At 39.8% G+C, this 25,519-nt stretch overlaps 1 long non-coding RNA gene across 1 annotated transcript; it reads left to right on the top strand.

Moving 5' to 3' along the window:
* The first annotated feature begins 210 nt into the window (after window positions 1-210).
* Window positions 211-24,922, top strand: LOC134171588 (uncharacterized). Its single transcript, XR_009967672.1, has 3 exons — window positions 211-456; window positions 21,115-21,158; window positions 23,397-24,922. It is a non-coding gene; the product is annotated as an uncharacterized LOC134171588 (long non-coding RNA).
* The last annotated feature ends 597 nt before the right edge of the window (window positions 24,923-25,519 follow it).

The raw sequence follows: 25,519 nt of genomic DNA, 5'->3' as shown, positions 1-25,519 counted from the left end.
GCCCTGCCCCGGCCCGCCCCGCCCGGCCGGCGGGGAGCGAGAGAGGCCGGCTCACCTCGAGCAGCCAACCAGCCCCCCGGGGCGGGTTGCGCCGGGCTGTCACGTGAGCGCGCTCGAGCACGCGGTGCCGTTACAGCCGTTACAGCCGCGCGCGGCGGAGGCGGCGGGAAAAGGGTGGGGGAAGGAGTGCTGCTCGGGTGAGGTGCGACGGCTCCTGCGGCCCCTGCCGTGTTCCCTCCCTGCCCGGGGCTTCTCGCCCCCTCGGGCGGCGGCGCGCCGCTCTTCCTGCCCTCGGGAGAAACCGTTTCCAGGAATTGAGGGGCTGCTGAGGCAGGAAATCCTGCGGGGCCTAAAGAGGGGAGCGGCTGCGCTGGCGGGGCCGGGATCGAGCATCCCCGCAGGGGGGAGGTGCCCTGACCCCCTTCGGTATGACCAGCAGGGACACCCACGACCTGTGTAAGCACATGCATAATGAAGTGGTGGATCCGTTCGCAGGATAAGGGTCTGTGTGTTTCTGTGGAGTGTGTGTACTTTTTATGTTTTAACGTTTCTGTCTGCTGAGTAAATTATGCCGTGCTGTTCACCTCTGTTTCCCCGCAAAGAGTTTTCATGCTGAATCATAGCTAAAAAGCAACATTAAGCCTGTATTCCTACCAGGATGGTTCCCACTTACTCTGTCCTCAGGGCATTTGACCTCTCTCTCAATAATACAGTAACAGAACTCTTGAAAGAGAAGAGTAGTGGGAAGTCATAAGTAATCTGGCACCATTTGGTATTTAAAAGGGTTGTAGAGCATATTGCTGAAATGCTTAGTTAAAGTTTGGGAAATGGCCCAGTAGCCTGGTATTACAGGAATTCTCTGTTTACTCAGTGTCTTGGACTTGATTTTCCATCCTGGATCTTCCTGTTTATGGGTTCAGGAGGAGTACTGAGAACTGTGGAGACCAGGCACTGTGCAGTTGCTAGTGCTTCATGTCACCCAGCAGCGACATTTAAAGTTGGTTGTGGAGAGTTTCTTCCAACATAGCTCCTCTAGGCTAAAGAAGAAGTGGTACATGGTCCAAAGACAGCAGGAGCTGGCACTATTGCAGGTAGAGGCAGGCTGGCCTTGCTGTCAAAATGCTCTCCTGTTTGAAAGGCCGAGTCAGGCATCCTGTTTAGAACTAATGAATCTAGCCCCCAGATCATGAAAGCCAGAACAAAAGTGGTGTTCACTGAATCTGCTTTCTTCTTTTGGTGATTTCTATTTCATGTGCTTTCCTGTGGAGTCATGAAGGCCTGAAATTTACCTGTATCAGTGCTGCTCTATACATGCATATTGTACCAGTACATGCTGTATTGATACGCTGAATTGTGCAGCAGGGTGAATTAGCCTGTGTGTAACTCCACGTTGCCGTGGATAGAATGCCTTCAGCACATAAATTATCCCTTTTGAGTACTGTCAAACACCAGCATACCCTCTGCTTTAACTTTGTAAAAGGAATGTGGGATGATAATCTCAGGATTCCAAGAGCTGGGCCTTTACGATAAATAACAGTTGGTATTGTAAGCCTCTTATTAAGGAAGTAAAAAGAAAAAGTGTTAACAATTTGGGTAAATTTTAAGATTTGGAATAAGTCCTGAAAAAGAATTACCTTTCCAGGTGTGGTACCAATGACAAAGGAAGATTGCTAGTTATTCCCTAGGATATATTCCCTATTTTGTTTGGAAAGAGTTTATTCAGAGTTCTGGTAACTCATATTTAGAGCCCCAATGAGGAAGCTTCCACAGTGCTTCCACAACATTTGCATGCAAAGTGTGTAGTTGGGCAATTTCAATTAGTACAAACTGTCTAAATTCCTGTAATTTTTACTGGAAACACACTACACCAAGGCAGTTGGAGCAGACAGCTGAGCTCACAAGGTTATCATCTGTATCTGTTCAGAAGACAGCCTCAAATCTTGTATTGGCTAACATTTTTAGCTTTTGCTAACGAAGCCCACATGAGATAAAAGTCAACCCATACAGCAGGTTATATTGTTTGCTTTAAATCAACTGTGTTTTGTGAACACTGAATGACTTGCTTCTATTTCATGTATTTCACTTAGCATTTCAAAATGAATTTAGGTTGTGTGAGAAGGTCTTGACTGACACTTTTGGAAATTGAACTCCTGTGTTTAATCTCAGACTGGGCACAGCATAAGGAAAATTCTCAATGCTACTAGGGAGGAAACTTTTTACTAGGCTGAAGATAGTCCCATTCACTTACTTTCCCAGTCTAGCAAATGAAGGATTTCCTGTTCCTTCAGTGCCCTATAGTTACTGGGTCTAGGATATTTTTGTTACATTAAAACTATGCCTTAGATACTAAACCAGCATGTTTAATTCAGAAAAAACTAGTATTTAGTAAGTCATCTGCTTTTTAAAGTACGATCGTTCTGTTTCAGCCTGAAATTAGTTAGACAGTAGTTTGGAAAGCTAATGGTCTACAGCATACTGGCTCTGTTTTCACCAGCTTTGTTTCATTGTCTTTACTGATTTTTGCAAACAAATTTGTTTATGCTTTTAAGATGCAACTTTTTTTTTGTGAAAAATTGCAGGTGTTGAAACTATAAGCAGAGGTGGAGGGTATGATATTGCCATTCAAAGTGCACATGGAATAGGTGAGGAGAAGCTGTGTAAGTTCTAGGCTTCCAGGAATGGATGCCAAAGCATTTTATTAAATTTGCTGCTAAGAATAATTGTTGGCTGACAGTTGTGTAACTTTTATGACAATATCTCTTGATCCAGTCATAAGGCAGACTGATACCAGTCATGATGTCAGGACTGTGATTGCATTGCTCCCCATTCACAGAAGACACTGTAGTCACAAAAATATTTATGATCGTGAGTCTTTTCATTGCTGCACTATTGTATATGAGCTGCAATTACGTTACTCTGACTATAGTAGCTCCAGATGACTCATGTCTTCCACTATATGTCTGGGTTCTTAAAGGATAATAAGACTGGGAGAGGTTTTTGTTCTGCAGAAAAGTGATGCAAAATCTGTTCTGTGATGTTTATTTGTCCACTTCAGTACCCACTAAACATACAGGATAGAGCTAGACTGCCTGCACTTTCCCAAAGTCCTAACACCTGTTTTCAAAGCGTGCCTCAAAGCATTAGGTGTCACAGTTAACAGAGTGTAGGTCTTTGTGCTGTGGTGGATAAGGAGTGTTTGTGCACTCAGTTCTGCTAACTGAACTGCAGTGACAAAGGAGATCGTATGGGAGGTGGCAATGAGCAGGTCTCTGGTCTTTCCAGATAGGCCTGGAAGACGATGGTTCATTATGGTACAGTTTATTGAGATGGTTTAATATTTTACCCTCTATTGTCACAAATAGATGCTTTTATATTTTACTCTCCATTGTCTTAGGGTTATGACTGGTTACTGCAGCTCTTTATGGCCACGTAGGAGAGGAACAGGTTTCAGATAGTGGCATTCCATCTCTGAGTATTCTCTGCCTCTGCTCGGAGCCTGCAGCAGGCTGTGGCCAGCTCCAGCTTACATTCCTATTCCCTGTCATTTGGTGTTAAGGCAGGTGGAACTCCTGTTGTCCACATCTTTGGCAAACGTTATACTGGCCTTGTGGCTGCTTCTTTGTCCCAAGAAATACCAGAACCACAATGATGTAGATATTGGGGGTTTTCAGAGCCTTTCTTAGAAGGCTTTACTATGGTTTAAGCTGTAATACAACAAAACATTACAGAGTAGTGGGAGGTTTTAGTTCTTTACTACGAGGTTTTGGCAAGTCCACACCTAAACCACTGTCCATCATTCAGTGAAAGTTGTGAACAGAGCAACAGCTGAATAAAATGTCAGAGGGCATACTGTAACCTTTTGCTGAAGGTTTACATCATCTTTATGGGCTGTTATAAAAATATTATTCTAAACACTGAGGTAATCATCAACGTGAATCACATTGTGTGCATTCTACACAAATCTACGTAAGACTGGCCGAGTTTTGTCTGGGTAGATACTGGCTTGGAAACTACATGAGAGAGAAGGGATTTCACTGGCAGGTTGTCATAACAGTGAAATATTTTAGCCTAAGCAGAAATACTAGTTAGATTGTGGAAATGCCAAATCATAAAATATAACAGTCATGCAGAGGGAATCCATTCTTAGTTTTAACAAGCCTACCTGCATCCCCCATTGCTTTGGGACTCAGAAATAGTAGGAGTTAAACGACAGCAGAATTTTGGATATGTAGTGGTTCTAACAAAAAAAAAACTTTTGTTAACTCTGCTCTGATGGACAGTTTCTGTTTATCCAGCATCACTCATAATGGCCTTCATACAGCTCCTTCTTCTTAAATACATCAGTTCAAATGTAAAAGAACTCTGGAGAACAAACTGGAGCTGTCATGCTTGCTCCTTCCCACCCCCCATTTATCTTGACAGGTTAGAACAAGTAAGTAAGGATATGAACTATGACTTTGTTTCTGTCTCTTCACAAATACTGCTCACAGTACCAAACAGCTTTGGCTAAAATAAGCCAGTCTGTAAAATTACAGAAAAAACAGTGCCTTCTGATATCTCAGATTATGATGTGCGTGCAAAGATGGATACATATATGTTTGAAATAGCAACACTGGCAATTTTTTGAGTTTTGAAGCTGTGTTTTAATATGTTACTGTAATTACATGTTGAATGTTTGAGCCTCATGTAAACATCCTTTTCCAGACCTGGTAATAGGCTACCATCCATAAAAGGAAAATTAACTATATATAGTATTTCTTCATGCTGTTTAATCTTCTCGTCTCTTTTAATTGCTTTGTTCTTTCTCCTATTTATCAGCTAAAATAAAACGTTTTTTAAAAAGTCCTTAATGAAATCAATCATTGTCAAAGCTTCATCATTGTTTCTAGGTATTGATTGCTACTCTGCTAGAACTTTCAAGAAACACCAGAGTTTTTGAAGAATCGTAGTTTGAAATATTCCAGGAAAATTCAGATGGTTTGAAATATGAGGAAGGTACAGGCCAGCTGGTGTAATTGGTGTTATTTGGCTACCAGCTCTGAAGCAGGTGCACTAAAGTAAACTTTCAACAGTTCATAAAGAGCTAATATACATATTCATAAGTATGTAATATTTTGGTTGAGCCATTAAAATTGTAACTCTCAATATTACTTTTTTTGTCTATGATATGTTTTAAAGGTATATTAATCATTCAGTGAACTTTTGAATATTATATTTGTATTTCTATATACTTTAGAAACTATAAGTCTGGATTTCTTTTAAGGTTTCTGTAAATGTAGTAATAAATTTATGAATTTTTTTGCCCCTTCAATTATGATCTACTGTGAAGAACAACACCTTTAATTTCTCTGTTCCTCATCTAATAGACCTCCAACCACAGGTGTTACCATTTGACTGATATATACAGTTTAGAAATATTTCCAAATGTCTCACCAACTTGAGTTTTGAAAACTTCTTGATAACTTCTGAAAAGAATTCTTGACAGTATTTCCATATTCTGAAAGTGCAGAACAATGTTTATGATGTGACTAGCACTAAAACAGATCCATGGATACTTGTGTCTCTCAACACAAGTATGCACCATTTTAGTTAGTTGTGACTGTACATAGCCACTAGTCAGCACATGGAAGATACAGGGGAAACTAAAGAATTAAATCTGGCCATGAATACTGAAACAGCAAAATAATCACAGAACTGTAGAATGGTTTGGATTGATAGGGACCCTTGATGGTTGTCTAGTCCAACCTTGTCCCCTGCAATAAGCAGGATATCTTCAGCTAGATGAGTTTGCTTAGAGCCCTGTCCAACCTTACTTTTAAGTATTTCTAGGGATGGGGCATCTACTGCCTCTCTGGGCAACCTGTTCCAGTATTTCACCACCCTCATTGTAAAAAAATATTTTCCTTGCATCTAGTCTAAATTGCCCCTCTTTTAGTGTAAACCCATTACCTCTCATCGCAACAGGCTCTACTAAAAAGCCTGTCCCCATCTTTCTTATAAGCCCCCTTCAAGTACTGAAAGGCTACAGTCAGGTCTCCCTAAAACCTTATCTTCTCCAGGCTGAAAACCCCAACTGTCTCAGCCTTCCCTCATAGGAGAGGTATTTCATCCCTCTGATCATTTTTGTGGCCCTCCTCTGGACCCATTCCAACAGGTTCATGTCTTTCCTGTGCTGAGAAATCTGAAAGAAGTGTCCTGCCAGTTTAGATGGCAACAACTAGAGTTGCAAAGAGAAATTGTCACAAGTTGTTGACATAAATTTCAGTTATTCCCAATTTCCCTAAATACGACTTCTGAGACACAAGGCCAGAGGGATTTTGAAGCTGTCAGTGAATCTTCAACACACAGTCAGACTCCCAGCTTCAGGGATGAAGGCCTGCCAGCCCTGATACTACAATTACCAGCAGGGCCTACAGAGCATCAAGATTCAGTTCTATCAGAAGGGATTTGAACTTGCAGCAGTGCAGTGACATGCACTTTTCCTACCTAGTACAGAAAACAAGCACTACTGCAGGGTCTTATTTTGAGACTACTCATTAGGTCATGGACCATGCTACTGGTAGCAAGTCAGTTGCAAGGACCTACCCTAGCAAGTAGGTCATATATAGGAAAACAGTATGTCTAACTAGAGGAAGTATCCTTCATTTCCACCTCTGAGTCTATTTTGGCTCTTTGAAGGATGACATGACAATCTGTCCTATCATCTGTTCTGTCACTTGTACTGTTATGTATTGTGGCTCCCAAGAACAGAAAATAGAGTGGAAAAACTTGACAAAATCCATTGTTAAAAGCCAGGTTATTTTTAAATTTTGGGTTTGTTTTGTGGAAAATATGTGACTTTTTTGTTTCTTAAGCAGAAGTTGACCTGTGATGTAAAAAAGCTGTAGCCTCAGTGGCATGATTGGCTTTCTGAATTGTTTGGCAAGGGCATTTGTATTTTCTTATTAATCTGGGCAATTAGAAAGAGAACGAAGAAATAGTTTGGGTTTGGCCAGTGTAAAATTGATTAATAAAGCATATGCATTCATCTGAAAACATTCTGGTTCTTAGGCTGTATTTCTGAGCTTTCAAGCACTCTTGTTAATTATTCATTGATAATTGATCCTGCTGGGAATTAAAAGCAAAGAGCACTGCTCACTGGATAGCGAGAATGATATGGATTCATACCTACTTTTTGGTTGGACCATGGAGTAATGAAAGTGAAAAAGCCTGTGGCACAAATTGGTGCAACTCTGAGAAATTCTGCAGCATGGGGATTTTTTGTCTGGTATTGGTATGTTTGATAAACTTAATGTCTTCAGTAGTTGCTCTATCACACGCCTGGAGAACAGAGCAACTAGAAGGCTGCCAGGAAGGTAAGTGAGCACTTTGGTGGATCTGCCAGGACACCTTGTCTAGTTTATGTCTGTTGAATTACAAATAGTTCTGTGAGTAGAAGAGCCGAGGAAGATCCAGTTTCATGTTTGCATCTTCTGAGGATCTAATAGTGTCTGCTCCGTGACCAAAATTTTCCCCACAGTTGGGATATCCATTGACTGAAATTGGGTAGATACTAGAACTGGACTGGGTGTGTGCATATAAGGAAAGTGTCATGCCATAAGAGTGATTATTTTTTAAGGCATTCTTTTCTTACTAGCCTGGTTTTCTGTAAAATATGCCATGTCTTACTTCGTCACTTCTCTGCTCTGTGATGGGTTGGGCCTTTAGCTCAAATGCCATCTTGGGCTGATGCGGTTATATTGCTTTTGGTTCTGGGGCAGTGTAGGCTTCCTGGGTATGTGTAGTGATCTCCTGTCCATGTTCTATGGGAATAACTGGCCCGTTCTTAGGGTCTTTATCTTGATGCACAGTTACAGGCATTGTCCTAGCCCTAGCAGATTCAGCAAGGCCGCTTACTTAAGGAAAGATATACAATTTGAGTAAATGAAATACATCTGGTTTGTAAGAATTCATACTCAGACTTTAAAAATTAGATGTGATGAAGTCACTGTGGGTTGAAGGTAAAATAAGGTGTAGCATAAACAAGGACTTTGCTGTTTAGCAATGCCTGTATATATGGGGCAGTTCAGTTCAGTTCATTTTAATCCTGTTCGCTTTTCCTTACCTGCAAATCATAGAGTGACTGAAGAAGATCCTGTGTCTCAGAGTGTGTGGGTGACTGGCATTCAGGTGACTCTTGTGCAATCAATTTCAGTGGTACCGTCAAAAGAGTGGACAATCATGGGGAGAAGAAAGGGATGGAGAAAGGTGAAGGGAAGACTCTTTTTTCCAATGTTGCATTAGGAAAAAAGGGCTTTGATACTTGGCTGCAGCTGGATCCCTAGCAGGTATATGAGGATATGCTTAATGCTTGCCCAAGTGTTCAGAAATGCAAAGGAAAGGGCTGGAACCCAGAACCCCTCTTCACATTCTTCCTGAGGTGATAGGCAGACAGGGAGAGCTGGGACATTGGCCGTATGCTATAAAATAGTGGCTGTTTCCCTGCATGGTCATAGAAGGGCCAGATATATTTGCTTTATACATTAGCATGAAAGAAAATTTAGACCTTTTTCTGCAATAAGATGCTGAAATGTGTTGAAGATTTTGATATTCATAAATGCACAAGATAGCCAAAGTTTAGAGAGTTCAAAAATGATGATAAGGGTGATTCAGAGATTCTTTTTGGCATGAAGCTCGGGGTTTAATGGGCTACTTTTAACCACGTTATCCACACAGGTATCATTGTACAGTTGCTAAACGAAATAGTTTAAACCTTAAGCCAAGAGGCAGAGAATCTCTGCATTCTTTTTCAGTTCCTGTTTCAGTGGAGTGCTCTCAGCTTATTGGTATCCACTTAATGGTTTGCACAAAGTTCATATTCTTGCCATTATGATTACTGGAACTACTTTTTGTTTATTTTGTATGTGATGTTCCTGCGAAGCCCTCAGTCAAGTGCACTTCTAATTACAGGTTTATCCACAAACCACATCTTGCTGCTTCACTCTTGAGGTGAGCACTTGTAATGCTAGAACATTGGTTTTCCTGAAATGACTGGCCTTCACCCAGTTTCTGTTCTTTCTGGATGCCCTTCATGTATATTTGGGAACCACCATCCCTTTTGTAGTCTTACACATCCAAGGTGTATAGGTGAATGCCAATTTCTGTTATCTTGGAGTTAGTGATATTAGTTAGAGATATTCAAAGTCTTGAATGTCAAGGCTATTTCCTATGATAAAGTAATGTCTGTTATTAGGGGGCAGGAATTACATGTTGTGTCATTATATCCAGGATACCTAAGTGTAGATTCTTTCTTTTGGACATGTAGGATATACGATGTTCATGCAACCTGGCTATTGCACATAAAAACCAGCATGGTAGAAAGGAGCAGATCAAGTAGTTTTGTACAACTGATGTTTATAAATGTATACCTCATTGGAAAAAAAAAAATCTTTCTGAGGGAGAGGAGGTAGTGGAGGGTGTCAGTAGAAGGAGCATGGGACATGAAACTTCATGTCTCCATAAGCCTTTAAAATCTGAAGAGAGGCGTGACACATGGGCAATGAGGGAACTGTGGATGGCAATGCGTTCCTAAGCAGTTCTGCAGTTCTGTGCAAGGAGTAAGAGATAGGAAAAGAAATACACAGAGAAAAAGGAATGCATAATCTGGTACATTATCACCCTAAAAGACTGTCCTCTCCTTTGCTCTCTAGCATGCTGCAGCAGAGAGTGCAGTTACCTGAGTTTTTTTTGCTGCCAGACCTGACAGTTACTGAGAGAACAGTCAGGATCCAAGGTCATTGCACGCCAGACACTGGGTAAATGTAAATACAGTTTATCTCAGAAAGTCATTAATGGTCTCTTGCACCCCTCAACCTGCTCTGCCTTTCCCCACCCTCCAATAAACCACATACCTTTTTAGGACTAGGTACGATCACAGAGTAGCTGGGTGCAGTACAGTAGAAAGCAGATATAAATTAACTAGGGGAATAACATTATCCTTCTTTGTATAGGTCTAATGACATCTGCTATATGTGTTGCTATATCATGATTCTAAGGCAGCCTTATGAAAAGTTCTTTCTACTCAGTGGACACAAGGAAGAGAGTTTCCTCTAGATATAGAAGCTTCCAGCCACTAATAAAGGTATCTTATGCAGAATTTAATTTAGAGTGAAACACCATTTTCAAGGATTTACTGGCTGATTGTTTTTAGCAGCACTTATGCCATGAAAACTATGCAACATCTGTCTTTTGGAAACCCAGTCTTTTCAAGATGTCTTAAATTTGACATTGCAAAATTAAGGTACTTTTCAGAAATTTTCAGAATTTAGGATTTTGTCTGCACTAAGCCCAGGTGACTCCACATTACACCGTGGGGAATTTCTTTATGAATTCCTGGTTAAGTCTTAACTCTCTCTCAGGCAGAGCTGTTATTATTATTCTGTTCCATATTAAAATGCAAAACCACATTAGCCAAACCTAAGGCAGTGCTCACAAACCCAGAATGAACACAGCAAGTTGACTCTATTAATTTGAAATTACATTCCAAATCCAGATTTTCCCAAGTGTTTCTCTATAAAGCAGCATATAAGTTCCTTACACATTTTGTACTTTGTGATCCCACGCAGAAATGTTACCTGGAAAGAAGCTACTTCAGAATAATGAGGAAAGGAACTTTTGCAGTAATAGGTCAGAAAACACGTGTGGCTGTGTGGGGATCTCTTATCAGCCTTATTTTTTCTCAGTGTTATTAATCTGGATAAAGCTAATTAAATATCTTAGTTGCACTGGAGATATATAGAACACACATATGTCTTGTAGCTTTAGTAACTTTACCTAGCTCCTCACTTGCTTAATTATTGATACTAAAGTATAATCCTTCAGACTCACAAAGACCATTTTTATGCAAAAGAAGGAATTACTTTGGGCCCAGGAGCAGAATAGTGAAGTATAGTCCTACTCCTGTAAACTATGGTATTTGGTATCCACTGGGAACAGGAATGTCAGACTGACAAGAAGATAGTTTATACATTCCCTGATATGCAAGTTTTTTATCTAATTCTGTAAGGGTTTAGGATGACCATCTTCCATCCCTTCCATAGTGAACAGGCAACTTGAAAGAACACTGAATGAGGTCATATAGTTTTCCTCCACCACAAAGCCTGGCTGCATGATCCCTTGATACTGATACAATCACTAATTCCTGGATGTGATTCTTGGGGTTTATCCTATATGCCTGGCTCTGTCAGTCTTCATATATGTGCATACATGTTCTGTGTTTGCCTGTGTGGAATATCCTGCTGTATTCGCTTGTGGTTCCACTACATACACTATTATGTAGAAATAGACATACCATAAGATCTCAACCACATAAAGCCTTTAAGGGAAATGGTATGGAAAGACATAGGTCAGTGAACAGGATAAATTGTCAGATCAGAATTTGGGTTTTGTGAAATACTGTGTGTAGCTGCAGGTGGCAACTTCAGCCATAAAACATACTTTTCAGGTAATTATGTAATGGAAAGATAGAACCACACACAGAGAATCAGTTGCTTCCTGGAAAAAAAAAAAACAGCAATGCCACACTTTTCATCTGCAGATTTCTATCACTGTACTCTGGCTGTACAGGTGAGCCATAAATCATTCCTGACAATCCCGCCTACTATGATTAATATCAACTGAGTATAAAGGAGAACTGGCTATTTGGCTATTTGCCAAATGTTGCAGCAGGGTAATCCACAATCTGGTTGAGGCTGGTAGAAAGCTCCACTCTGGCTGCAGAGCTGCAGCCATTTCCATGTCAGGCTGGTCACTAGCACACATGGTAATAGCCTTGGCCCCTGGGATCTGAACCAACAGAGTGCACATTGCCTTCTCCGCTCTGTGCCTCTTGTAATAAGAGGCCAATTCGAGGAGATAGTGAAAGAAGCTACTCTGGCAGCTCCATGCCCTCTGAGAATTTCCTCTGTACACCAAAGGTCACTCACATAGTCAAATTCAGCAAACTTAAGGATGCTTTGAGCTTGCAAGAGAACAAATTGATTGGTGACCGAGTTCTTCCATTCTGTTTGATTGCTTTACTGAGCCAGAATTCCTAACGCCAAGGGAATCTCTGGGGCCTGATAGATTTGGTGTGAAGAGCGATGTTTGAATTAAGCACTTTGTGGATTAAGAGGGCACAACAGCTGAAACCGACTAGCTATTCCTACTTCTACTAAGAAACTGCAGTAATATTTGAAGTCTGCCTGCAGGTTTTAAATAGAAAATCTGTTTTCTCTGCCACAACTTAAAGTTTCATATATAATATATAGTAGGTGTACAATGCATTGCTGATACTGTTAATGTGTAAATCACCTTTTGTATGAAGAGCTAAAGGAAGTTCCTACTCCTATCAGACTTGTGATTCAAAGAGTGTCCAAAACCTAACAGCAAAAAAAATTTGCAAGCCTATAAGTAGAGAGAAGCTTCAGGACTGTGTCCTCCACACTTACAATGGGATTTGAGAATTTTTCTTTTTTTTTTTTTTTGTTTTGTTCAAAAGAGGTGAATGTAAAGCTTTGCACTTTTATTAGTGATGCCCATATTTACTGAGCGGTACATTTACTGGGTTTCTTTTCTGATGGCAAATATTTGTGTCTTGTTATTGTAGCCCTAAGCAGGGTTCATTCACCCTCAGTTCATCCAAGGCCCCCCGAAAGCCTCTGACACAACTGCAATCTTGTTTTTCTTTTTTTTTTTTTTTTACCTCTATTTTTGCTGTTCCCTAACATTCAATTCCACTGGGTGTAGACTGTTGCAGGTGTACTTAGGAAGTAGCTACAGTATTATGAATGTTTCTGCAAACTACCAATTTCAATGAAATCCTCAATAATTCAAATGCATTATTGACCTTATGTATATAAGGTAAAAGTAGTCCCAGTTGAGTGAAAATAAGAAGTCATAAAAGGTAAGAATCTAGTGAGGTCATTCACACAGATAAAGTGAACGTGATCATGATCGTGACCATGCACAACTCCAGCTTTGTCAGAAGTTCATTGTTCTGCCATCAAAAGCTATGAATGCATCCATAGTAATTTTCTGCAGGAAGCACTAACAAAGAAATACAGCAGTTTGGAAAATTGGTTGAAAGGCCCATTCTGTTTCTTGGGAATGTAAGAGATTACATGAGTCTGGAGGTTTCTAATGATTACATTTAGCAGTTGGAAACTCAAAACTTAAGGTTAATACCAAGTTATTAACTAATCACAAACACTCATTGTTGTCAGGCTTCCCTGTATATTGCTTACAGCTTCCTCTAATTCATCAGGACTTACTCATAGATGACTTACAGCTATGTTGTGGTTTAACCCAAGCTGGCAACTGAGCACCACTCAGCCACTCGCTCACTCCCCCTGGTGTGGTGGGGGGAGAGAATTGGAAAAGTGAGGAAGCTCTTGGGTTGAGATCAAGACAGTTTAATAGGTAAAGCAAAAGCTGCGCACACAAGAAAAGCAAAAAGGAATTCATTCATTACTGCCCATCAGCAGGCAGGTGTTCAGCCATCTCCAAGAAAGCAGGATTCCATCACATGTAATGGTTACTTAGGAAGACAAACACTGTAACTCCGACTGCCCCTTCCATCCCCCCCTCCTTCTGCTTCCCCCAGTTCTATGTACTGCACATGAGGTCATACGGTATCAAATGTCCCTTTGGTGAGTTGGGATCAGCTGTCCTGGCTGTGTCCCCTCCCAGTTTCTTGTGTACCCCCAGCCTCTTCACTGGTGGGGTAACGAGCAGAAAAGGCCTTGACTTTGTGTAAGCGCTGCTCAGTGATAGCGAAAACATCCCTGAATTATCAACACTGTTTCCATCACAAATCAACAGCCCCCATACTAGTTACTGTGAAGAAAATTAACTCTATCCCAGCCAAAACCAGCACAAACTTGCATTGAAATGAACACCATGTACAGGAAATTACAAAAGAAGATTACTCAAGATGCTTCTTCCATGATGTAACTTAACATTAAATTGTTAATCATAAACCTAGGGCTACTCAGTTTTAAATCGCATGTACGGCTGTTACACAGCCAGATAAAACGTCTGAGGAGTCTGGTGAAGTTGCTCTGTTCTTACTGACGTTTGTCAAAAGCCATACTCTGCACATAAACCAAGCAGAGAGCAAAACCTTGCTTCAAAAATAAAAGTTTTTTGTATGGCAAGGACACTGAATTTTGAAAAACTGGTTTATTTTAGCAAGGACGTGCTTTTATTTTGTCTTTTCTGGACACATGGCCAAACCTAACCCTAAGGGAAATCATTTGCTGCAGCTTGGTGGTGTGTTATAGTATTTTCTGACAAGATTTGTTTGCTATGTCAGTTTTAAAAGCCAGTCATGTAGATCAAAACCAGAAAGCTCAAATGTTCCCAAGCATTCATTGTGAGAGATGTTTTTTCCCTTAAAACAAATCCTCTTTCTTTTTTGTTACCTTGATTAACACAAACTTTTACTGTAATAATGACTTGGTAATCTTTTAAGCTGAAGTTGAGTGTGTCAGATGGAATGTACCATTCCCATATTGTTATTATTCATAAGGCAGTCTATAAAACAATACTATGGTTCTCTGCATGGGGTGCACTAACTAGCTTGCAATTTCTGATTGATTCTAGTCTAGATTATGTTCTCTCTCTTCAAGTAACGAATTTTTTAATTCCAAAGAGATGCATTCATTGTATCACAGCTTTTGTTACATCTTTTTTTCTCTTTTGACATTCTTGTCCTACTGTAGGTAGTTGTTATACCATGTTTATGGAAGGGAAATGAGCAAACTGCGTGCTGTTACAAACTACCATGTGTGCAAAGGTATGATAGTACAGTACCTTACAATGTAGGGAATAATGAGAAATACAGGGGAGTGGTCTGGATCAGTTCCTGACAACCTCTATGTACATCTGTGAACCTAACTCATTAGATAGAAACCGCTTCTATTTTTACTGATAATGTGACCAAAAATCCTTTCTTCCTCTTAGATACAGTGCTCATGCCAAAAAAAAAAAAAAAAAAAGAAGAAGAAAAGAAAATTCAGATCATTTTAAAGTGGTTTAAAAGCTTTCAGGCATTTCTAGGCAGATCTAGTTCACCCTCATTGATATAAGTGCTACCCCTTTATATATACTTGGGCTTCTCCAAAGGCAGCAGTTCTCTTCTTGATGCTGGTCAGGCAGAGACCACATCATTGCAAAATTGCAAAAGAATAGTACATTGTACACTCTTCATGCACAGTGGCTGTGCATTCTTCTGCCATTGTCAGACAAGGAGCAAGGTTTTTATTGTGCATCTTGCTAAACCTGTACAGTGGGCTTAATGGAGGATTAATAGGTCTGACTGTTAAAGGGAGCTCTGTATTATATATTCTGTTACAGCCTCAAAAGATAAGGAGACATGCCAGTTGTGGAGGGAAAAAAAAGGGCTGGATCAACAAAATAACGTTTTGTTAAATCTGTAGATCCCAGGTATAAGGGCATGCCTACAAAAATGAAATGAAGTGCAAAACAGTTGCATTTTTTAAGAATGATACTCATGACTATGACCAAACTGTTTCCATAATTCATGCAGAAAATTATACTGAAGGGAATGAGAGACACATGTCTCAGTGATTGCCATAGCATCTTTAGAAAGGAAAAGGAGAATTCCATTTTGGAATATAGCGGTTCTGTATTTGTGAGTACTGTGTTAGCTTTGAGTTACAAAATAGGCAAAGATGTGAACCAACCCCGATGGAGTTTATACTGTGCAGAGGCCAGTCCAGGTGCTTCGTGATGCTTTGATGACAGGTTGCAGATCAAAATTCTTTGCTACCGTGAGTTTTCTAAAACGTCACTTATTTTCCACAGCAGGTCTTCCTAGGCTGTGCTGTTTATCCACAGGACTACAGGAAGTAGTTTGAAGTAGTCCATGGACGAAGTCTTTCTGGCTGTATTTCTCTGAGGTGGTAGATTATTCACCAAGAACCACATGCCTGCTCCTGTGTTTTGCAAGGCCTGGTAGAGAGCTTGGAATTCTTGTCTTTGATTTCAGGATGAGGATATGAAAGTGGGATAAACCACTTCCTCCTCTCTGCTTACATAGCATGGCAGAGAGCCAAGCACTGGCAATACCCAAACAAACTAAATTCAGAAATCAAGGATTTTAGAGAGTAATTAAAAGTTCATGTGCAATAAATATACTTTAAGAATCCATTAGCAAAGGGAGCATTTTCCACAAATTTTCTGCCTACAGTTCACTATGGTTGAAATGTGCTGTTTCTCCTTTGTCTCCTGCTTGGTATTGAGTCTTCTTCTTCAGCACACCCTAACCTGTCAGTCACTTGCCCAGGAGGCTTAGGCAGTGCTGAGTCAGGCCTTTGCTTGCAAGTCCATGTCTAGAGCTGTCCCCCTGTGCTTTTGTCTGGCACTGGCACATTTACCCTGGGGCTACTGGTGGCTGAACTCTGTACTTGATGACACAGTGGAAAGAGGCTTAAAATATTGCAGTAGGTGCAAAAGTCAATGTGTCACTGCTGGTGCTTGTAATTACCTTACGTCAGTAATGCTGTAGTGTGCGGGGCTGTTTTACTCTGCTGCAGGCCATATATAGCCTGTTACACTTTGATCTGCTCAGAAAAACAGAATGGATTCCTTTTGTTTGTAGACAGCAGTTCAGTGAAAGAAAAGGGTAATGGAGCCTGAGGGTATTTGATGGATTGGTGCTAGCTTTGAATCTATTTGCTGACAAGATAACAACCCATATGTGTATTGCCAATGTCAATTTGGTCTGTACTTGTTATTGCTTCTAGGGTGAAGTTGTGGTCTAAACCAGTCTGTTCCGATTTCACCTTGGGAGATGCAATTCTGGAAGGAAATGTGGCCTGGCTAAACTGGTGTGGTGTGCCTTCCTGTGACCCTCTCATCACACGAGTTATTTCAAATAAGACTTCCCTTGCTCATGACAAAAAGGACATAAAATCATAGAATAGTTAGGGTTAGAAAGGACCTTAAGATCATCAAGTTCCAACCCCTCTGCCATGGGCAGTGACACCTCCCGCTAAACCATGTCACCCAAGGCTCTGTCTAACCTGGCCTTGACATATTCTTTGATGGATAGATTGCATGTCTTGTTACTTTCAAATGTGGATCTTCACATTTAAGGAGCCCCTTCAGTACAAATGGAGTTGGTTTGTAACATTCATCAGATGCAAAGGTGATTTAAAATGAGCATATGGAGGCATATGAAAGGCTTGTACTGAAGCTGAATGTGTCTGGGGGTCAAGGAGGACCAACTAATTTATATTAAATACTTGCATTTTAAAACTTCTTTTCTTGACCTGGGGCAAGTGTCCATGAAGTTTGAAAGATAGCATCATCTCGTCCCACCTCATCCCACATTTTCTAAGCAAGTTCACATCTGCTTTATTTACTGTCTATTAGATTTACTGCATTCTTATAATACATTAGAAAAGAAACATATCTTCAGACAAACATGGTTTTAAAATGGGATTATAATTCCAGGGTCTTCAAACACTCATGTTGCAATGAACAAAAGTAGACTTGTCTGATTAATTTTGCAGGGCAGAAATGGTTGTAACATGGCTCATACCTATTAAATCACATACTTAATAACAAGTATAGATTGTGAATGCAAAATTCAAAACTCTTACAGTAAAGTGTAGAATGTGAGACATATTAAAATTCTTAGCATACCAAAGGGTGTGAACCAGATTTGGAAATCTGATAGTGGTTTTTAACACCTCTTTTAAAATTCGGTAGATGCAGAATAATCTAATCAAGATGTATTTCCAAAGTATGGAGTGAAATCTACTCTGCACCCAACTTCTCGCATTCAGGAACTGCACATCCATGAAGTTCTCAAAGAAAACAATGTACAAACCAAGTTTCTTCCTCTTAGTGAGCAGAAAACAGAATGCAAATGCTGTGGTTTTGTAAAATTCTGGTTTAAAAGTAAACCTTGAAAGCAATTGGAAGTACAGAGGCAATCATGCTGTTTCATGTACTATCCATTCTCGTCAAGTCAGTTGATTATGAGTAATTATAAACATGATTCTGATTATAGCGGAGAGCCAGGCCTCATGAATGCTTTGTGTGGCTTTGTGAATTTGCAAATGCAAAGTGTTTGAAACCACTTTAGTGACAGCAAGAATGCTCCAGGGCACAAACACAATATGTTCTACCCCTCTGAAAATAAGCGCATTCCTCGTTTTTAACCTAAGATTGTTTTGATTCTGGTTAAAGTAGATTGAAACAAGGCAAGCCCTTTCCTTAGCATCCAGAGTAGGGAATGCTGGGGAGAAAAGCAGGTTTGAGCTTAGAAGCGGTATGGGAAAAAGGTGTCCTTTTGCTTTCATTGCTTTCTGTCCATCTTTATAGTGTTAACCTGAATATCTTTTAATGTTACGTAGTTCACTATTTTTCCTGTGACTGAAATTTCTCTCATTTAATTTCACCTATTTCTAGTTAGACATCTATAGCAGGAGTCAGTTGCCTAAACAAAGACATGTAGTGCCATTTCAGACACCCTGTAGCATCATATACCTTTTTCTAAGGTACTAACGTAGGTCTGGCAGGTATGACACAGGACTTAAAGCAAATCTTTGTACTTCTGGAGCAGCACTGGTTATGCTAGGGCCTCTCACATGGTACTAGACCCTTGCATTTAAGCCACAGCATAAAAAAATTATCTTGGCTCCTAGTGTGGTCAGAGAAGAGATGATGTCTCTTTCAGAAAAATGGTTGTATGTGCTGTTTTAAGTATCTAGACAAGTCAATCATCCCTTCAAAATATTTGGCTCTTCTTCTACCAGGGAGCCCAGGTGACAGGGTAAGTTTAGGAGTCTATTTTGTGGATGGCAGAAGTTGTTACAGTAAATCATGTCGTTTGTGAATAAAAGAGATGGAAAAGATGGGCTTTTAAAGAGTTTGATTTAGTAGTGTGGTTGAGATTTATTACTTACAGATGAACAGTGGGAAGTCCTGAGGATGAAACTAGCTAAAACTCCTGTGAATTAAAGGTGCAACTTAAAACCTAAATTATAATGCTTTCCTAGAATTAGTATCGGTATATGTAGAATTGGTTTTTAAAGGAATACAGGAAAGCTTTTATTTGTTTAATCAGCCTGGGGAACTGTACTCCACAGTGTTACTGAGAGGCATACCTATCTTTTCATATTGAGCCATTCCTCACAGTTTTAAACTGGCTTGTTAACTGACACCTGTCTGAAGTTGTGATGGTCTGGGGATACAAATGTGATGGTCTGGGGATACAAATGAAGCATGATTTCTGAGAGGTAATACTATGTTATCTTTTATTAGACCTGCTACTCTAACAGGAGAAAACAGAGGAGCATTTAGTGCACAACCCACTCCCTTTGGGTCTGCAGCTTCTGTTTTCTTCTATTATTTTAGTGCAGCTGTTAAAAGGTACTACTCCCTTTACAAGACTAGCCTCATTTATTACTGTCTTAAGGAATGCACATCTATTAATAGTGGAAACGAGGTAAGGAGGTCAGGATATAACCTTTAGAGCTGTCTCACTTCAATTAGACTCAAAATGATAAAAAGATTCCTTTGACATTCTAAAGCAGCTCAGGAAACACAGCAGTGCAGTTTTGTGTAATACACTTTCCAGTGCCATTTGAATACCAACACAGCGATTCTGAGGTTTGGCCAAGTTATTTAGCACGAAGACCCAAGAGGGAGAAAAGGATTATTTGTATCACTGTCATGCGTTATATAGATTTCATATAGGAGGCAGGGTAACACACATCCCGTACCACAGAACAGTCCCTACAGTGTCTTACAGTGCAGGTGGAGGCCTGGAGGCAAAGCACAATAAAGTCCAAACCAGAATCTTTCCCAATTACACAAATACAACAGCTTGCATAATATTAAATATACTCTTTGTTTGCCCTTTTAAATATTCGTATATCATTACTGATACAGAATCCCTCATAGGAGTTCTAGGGGATTCTGGCATTTTGAAACAAAATGCAAGTGGAAGCAAATATATTTCTTGGTTTTGATTTTAAAAGTTTAAGGACCCTTTTTAAATAAGTTTTATAGGAGATAAGTGACCAGCTTTTGGGTCAGATCCTCTAATAAAGAATTTGATAGTGAAGAGACTGAAGGCATTACCTAGTGTGGTCCATCCTACAGCACTGAAAAAAGCCTGTACAAAACCATCTATAGGATATTAGATGTTACAGTGAGGTTTAATCAACATGCAAGTGACTTAATAGTGTTCTGTTGGGTTTGGTACCTAAAGTGATTTCCTATCCATGGGTTGTTTTGACATTGGTATTTTGACTTTGGTATTTTAAGCATATGCAATGATGGTGTTACTCCCTTTATACTGGGAAATCTTGTGTACAGTAGTCACAACTCCTGAACTACGTTTGTTTCTTCCCTGTACTTCTTTGCTTGCTTCTTTGCATGTGTGGGAATATGTCTGCATGCTTTCTTTGTTGGTTTTCTTATGTACTCTTTTCATAGACTATTTATGATGGGTTATGGTCTGCCGGTGATCTCTGGACCACTTGGTGACGACCATTTTGAATCATGAACACAGTTGTCTATGTGCTATGGAAAGGCTGGAAAACATAATTGGTCTTGTTGAAATTAATTTATGACTTTTTTTTCTGTTGAAAAATCATGGTCAACTAATACTAGGATTTATTTATAAAAGTGTCAGTGTGTAAGATGATTAACAGATGAGATAAGATGCAGTCAGCTGGAAATATCTCATTGGAGGACTTCTGTGAGGATTTTATGCCATATTCTTCTATTGAGGTAATCCTGATGAAGCTAGAGAAGAGATCTCTGATTGCAAGTAAGAATGAAAGATCTGCAGCATCCCCTGGAACTCACTTCAGAGCTGGGCTGTAGCAGCTGGTCTGTGAGAGACAGTGACTGCAGGGCACAACTGTTTTGAAAGACTGTTTGGTGTTCCAGGTCTCTGTGTGCTTAAATGACTGTTACAGAAAGAAGGTTAACCATAGTTCTTTATTTTAAAGGTTAGCCTGGGAAAACTGAATTCATTATCAAGGCAACCCAATGTTCTTAGCTATACTAAGCAAAGTAACTGTTGTTTAATGTTTGTTGCCATTGTAGATCTCAATCTGAAGGACTTTAACGATGTATGATCTGGTGATAAAGTATGTGATATTGTTGTCTTCATAAAACTTTCAATCACTGTTCCTTAGATAACAGTTTTCCAAAAGTACAAACGTTTGCTTTGTCAGCTTTGAATGCACAGAAATGTTGAGGCATGTCCTCACAAAGTAATTTTGTACATGAGGTATAAATTGCTTAGTTTCAGTTTCACAATGTGGAAATTTTTTTATGATGATCATAAAATTAGCACAATCTGATACTGCTTGTGCTGATATTTATGACATTCCACATTACTTGTGTCGTGGTTTAAACCCAGTCAGGCAATTCGTTCACTCACTTCCCCCCCTTCTTGCCCTCCCCCTGCTCCCGGAGGGACGGAGAGGAGAGTCAAAAAGAATGCAACTCCCACGGGTTGAGATAAGAACAGTTTAGTACTAAGGTATAACACAAATCACTGCTGCTACCACCGATAATGATAAAGGAAATAACAAGGGAAGAGAATACAACACCTCAGCACCAGCCAACCGATAACTCAGCCCCCCAGCCCGACCAAGCTCTCACCGATACCTCCTCCAACCCCGCAGTCTCTAAGCCCTTCCGGCTAAATCCCAGTTACACCCCGAGCATGATGTGCTGTGGTATGGAATACCTCTTTGGCTAGCTTGGGTCAGGTGTCCTGTCTCTGCTTCCTCCTGGCTTCCCCTCCTCCCTTCCAAAGCATGAGGCTCACAAAGTCCTTGGCCAAACCAAAACATCATTGTTATCAGCTCTGTTCCCAAGCCGAAAGTCAAAACACTGCACTGCACCAGCTACCAAGAAGGAGAAAAATGACTGCTACTTCTGAACCCAGGACAACTTGAAAGATAAGTTTCAAAAAAATAATGAATGATACATTTTTTATTGTAATTTTGTAACTGCAAGTTAAACAGTTGAAATTTAATTTCATTCAGAGCTCTCAAACACCTGACTTTAATTTTAGTGAAATAACATTGTCTTAGCCCGATTCAGCTAGTCCCTTAAAGGAAGCTTTATGTTTTAGAAAATTGTCACTTCACAAAAAATTAGATATATCATATCCTGAGAGATTTAGTAGAATGTGTTCTCACACTTGAGGAATCTTGGATTAGGACAGGACCAAATGTTGTATTATCTCATTCTCCACCTTCATGTCCTAGTTCTTCCAGTTTTTTTTCATTTGAAGAATTCCTTTTATCAAATTAAAAACAGTACTGGGAAAGATGTTTTAGGTGCAATAATATCTAGCTTTTTGAATGATAAAATAACGACGTCAGTTTTCTGGTCCTGTTTCTTCCTTGCTTTCTCAAGCTGGGACATCAGATCTCATTCATTTTTCAAAGAATGATGCCTTTCTGGTGAAGCCTCTCCTTCAGCATGTAGCTGTAGTGCTTCAAAATGTCAAGAAAAACTACATCAGGGCGTGAGAATTCATATACAGCCAGTCTAAAAGGACACTTCAGAAAAGTCTCTTTGTAGCAGACATGGGAAACATGTATAGTGCAGATTTGCTGTGGAAAGAGGAGCTTTAACCATGGAGTAGTGACTGTATTCATACAATTTATCTTATAAAAATCAATAAGTATTGATCCAAGGATAGCATGACTATTTGCATTATATGGCAATATATATATATTGCATAACCATGGAAAATTTGCTACTTATATCTGAATGTGTTAACCTAGTAGTTCAAGCAAGTTAAACACAACTGGAATAACAGATTTTCATTACATATGTGTAAACTTTTGTCAGTTTTTGTTTTTAATGTTCACCTTATGACCTCAGTCAGACAACACAGTGAAATCTGCAAAAGTATTGACATGGGGTGTGTATTGCTTAGGTAATGTTCATTTGCTGTCTTTGGGAAAAGTTAATTGGACCAACGGCGAAATGATCCTAACACATAATCTGCTCATAGCTCCTGAAGAGCTGTGTGGTACCTGATCTAATGGACTTCCTTCTAATCCATGGTCCTGTTTACAAAGGGTAAAGCCAAGCAGAAAGTTTGAATTTCTACAGAATCAGGCAGATTTGAATCAGTTGCATTTATCACGCAACTAGTATGTTTTTCATATACATATATATTTACATTCATATACATATACACACATACGTAAGTTATTTTTCATTTTAGAATGCTTGAAATGCACGATAACTGATGTGATGTCTACTAACACTTTTAATGTCATAAATAGCTGTTGGCACAAATAAGATTTTTATCTCATTGCAATTTCTTGGTAACAAATGTATCAATTAAAACCTAGGAGTCTTCAATGAGGTTCTACTCCTGGAAGATGAGAACAAATGTATTTCTCTGATCTACCACAGTAAAAAAATCACTCAACAGTAACACTGAAGCTATTGTTATCCACCATCTTCATCAAAGTCTTAGGAGGAAAGATATAAGAATGACTTGGTGAGCTGGAAACAAACTTTAAAAATGAAAGTGAGCCAATTTTAGTAAAATAGTTGGTAAAATTATGGATTCTCTAACTCTTGGTATATTTAATCAAGTCTGGATGCCTTCTGGAAAATATTTGGATGAACACCAGTTTTGTCAGCAATATAGATGGCAAACTATATGACATTTATTTCAGTGACATACTAAACAATCTTTGACTCATGGAGTCAGGTCAAAGAATAAATTAAAATTAATCTAGCTATTTTTACCCATATTGCTACATATGAAATGTTTGTGACTTAGTGATTCAAAAATTCCCAAAGCCTCCAAAACCCCACCATCTCTTCAGTGAAGAGTTCTGTGGCACACTCGGATGCCTGCCATTGACTACGTCACAACTCAGCAAGGGTAGGTAGGAGAAATGGGACTGGGCACAGTGTACCTGCTCAGTCACGCTGCATAAAAGTGTGCATCTAGGCTCACCTCCAGGGTAGAACAGGACATGGCATGCCTTGGAACTCACTGAAATAACATGGGTGGGAGAAGAGCTTAAGCTCAGGGATTGGTGCGAGTTGCAACTCATGCCCCAAATATAGTGTAGATCTGCCTTATGCATGATTTTGTAGGTTCTGGAAAACCTGGAGTGGTGAACTGTCAGTGATAAAATTTTACAGCTCAGGATTTACAAGCCATTGTCAGGTCTTGCATTTTCAGAGTAGTCGTTTGTGTTTATTATATGCTATCTTAAAGCATTACATGTCCATCTCTTTGTAGTCCAGTGGGCAGCCATCCCATGCCAAGTTCATGAAAACTGTGTAATTGCTTGCTGTCTCTAGTTTCCTTTGCAGACTATAAAAAATAAAAGATGGTAAGTCATGAAGTCCATCTCCTTGCTTGAAAATGGCTTGAACTGTAGCAACAATAGCCTTAAGAACCATGGATGGAGAATTATTGGCTGAAAGTAGGATGAAAAGGTTGTAAAAGATGCAGCTATTCTTTTTGCTTTACAAAAGGCATTGAAATACACATTCAGACAATTTTGTATGGCTTAGAACTGGGTCAGCTGCATACGCATGAGCAAATTTGATCACAGCTCTGGGTTTGTTTGCTCAGTTGCTCCTGGAAATCCATCAGTATCTATAAAAATGCACAGTAGTACAGCAGATAATATCGCAGTACAGGGCAACTTGTTCTCATTCATAACTGAATGTTCCCATGTATCATCATCAAAAACTCATGGGCATAATAGGAATAGCAGGAGTCAGAGCTTATCACAGCACAAAACCATGGTCTTGTGGTCATGAATAATAAACAACCTGTATCTGAGCATGTGAGTCATATCCTCTGCATTTAGCACTTGCAAGATAAGTGGTTGGTTGCATCATAGCAGCAACTATGTAGCCAGAAGGTACTAGAAGGTACTCATTGGTCATCTTAACAGCCACCAGAGTAATGTGGGTTTTTTATGTACTGAAGGTGCCAGTAGAACCATGTTTAAGTGAAAAGTAATAGGCTGTGGAAGGAAGGCATGGAAGGCAAGACTGAATGTAGTTACTTTTATTTAAAACTTATGAAATATGAAAGATAGTGTCAAAGCTGTTCATTTTCTACGAACAGCAAACATGTTCTCAAGTCTGCCTTCATCAAAACTCTCATCTGCTTAATGCCAACTGTTAGGCTACTGGGCTGGTTCTAGCAAAAGCTGTGTCTTGTTCTTTTGTGTATGATTTGTGCAGATCCAGGAGTTTTTCCAGAGAAATTCTTTTTCATAGTGGCTGTTGTGGTTTAAGCCCAGCTGGTAACTCAGAGCCATGCAGCCACTTACTCACACCTTTCTTCTTCCCCCAGCTCCTGGAGGGATGGGGAGGAGAATCGAAAGAATGTAACTCCCACGGGTTGAGATAAGAACAGTCCAGTAACTAAGGTATAACACGAATCACTACCGCTGCCACCAATAGTAATAATGATAAGGCAGGTAACCAGGGG

This window comes from Pezoporus occidentalis, unplaced genomic scaffold (genome assembly GCF_034315485.1).
Source record: "Pezoporus occidentalis ecotype Australia unplaced genomic scaffold, CSIRO_AGI_Poc_V1 ctg41, whole genome shotgun sequence".
NCBI classification, from domain to species: domain Eukaryota; kingdom Metazoa; phylum Chordata; class Aves; order Psittaciformes; family Psittacidae; genus Pezoporus; species Pezoporus occidentalis.
The sequence above is the reverse complement of the archived record's forward strand: the minus strand, read 5'-3'. Positions and strand labels throughout refer to the sequence as shown.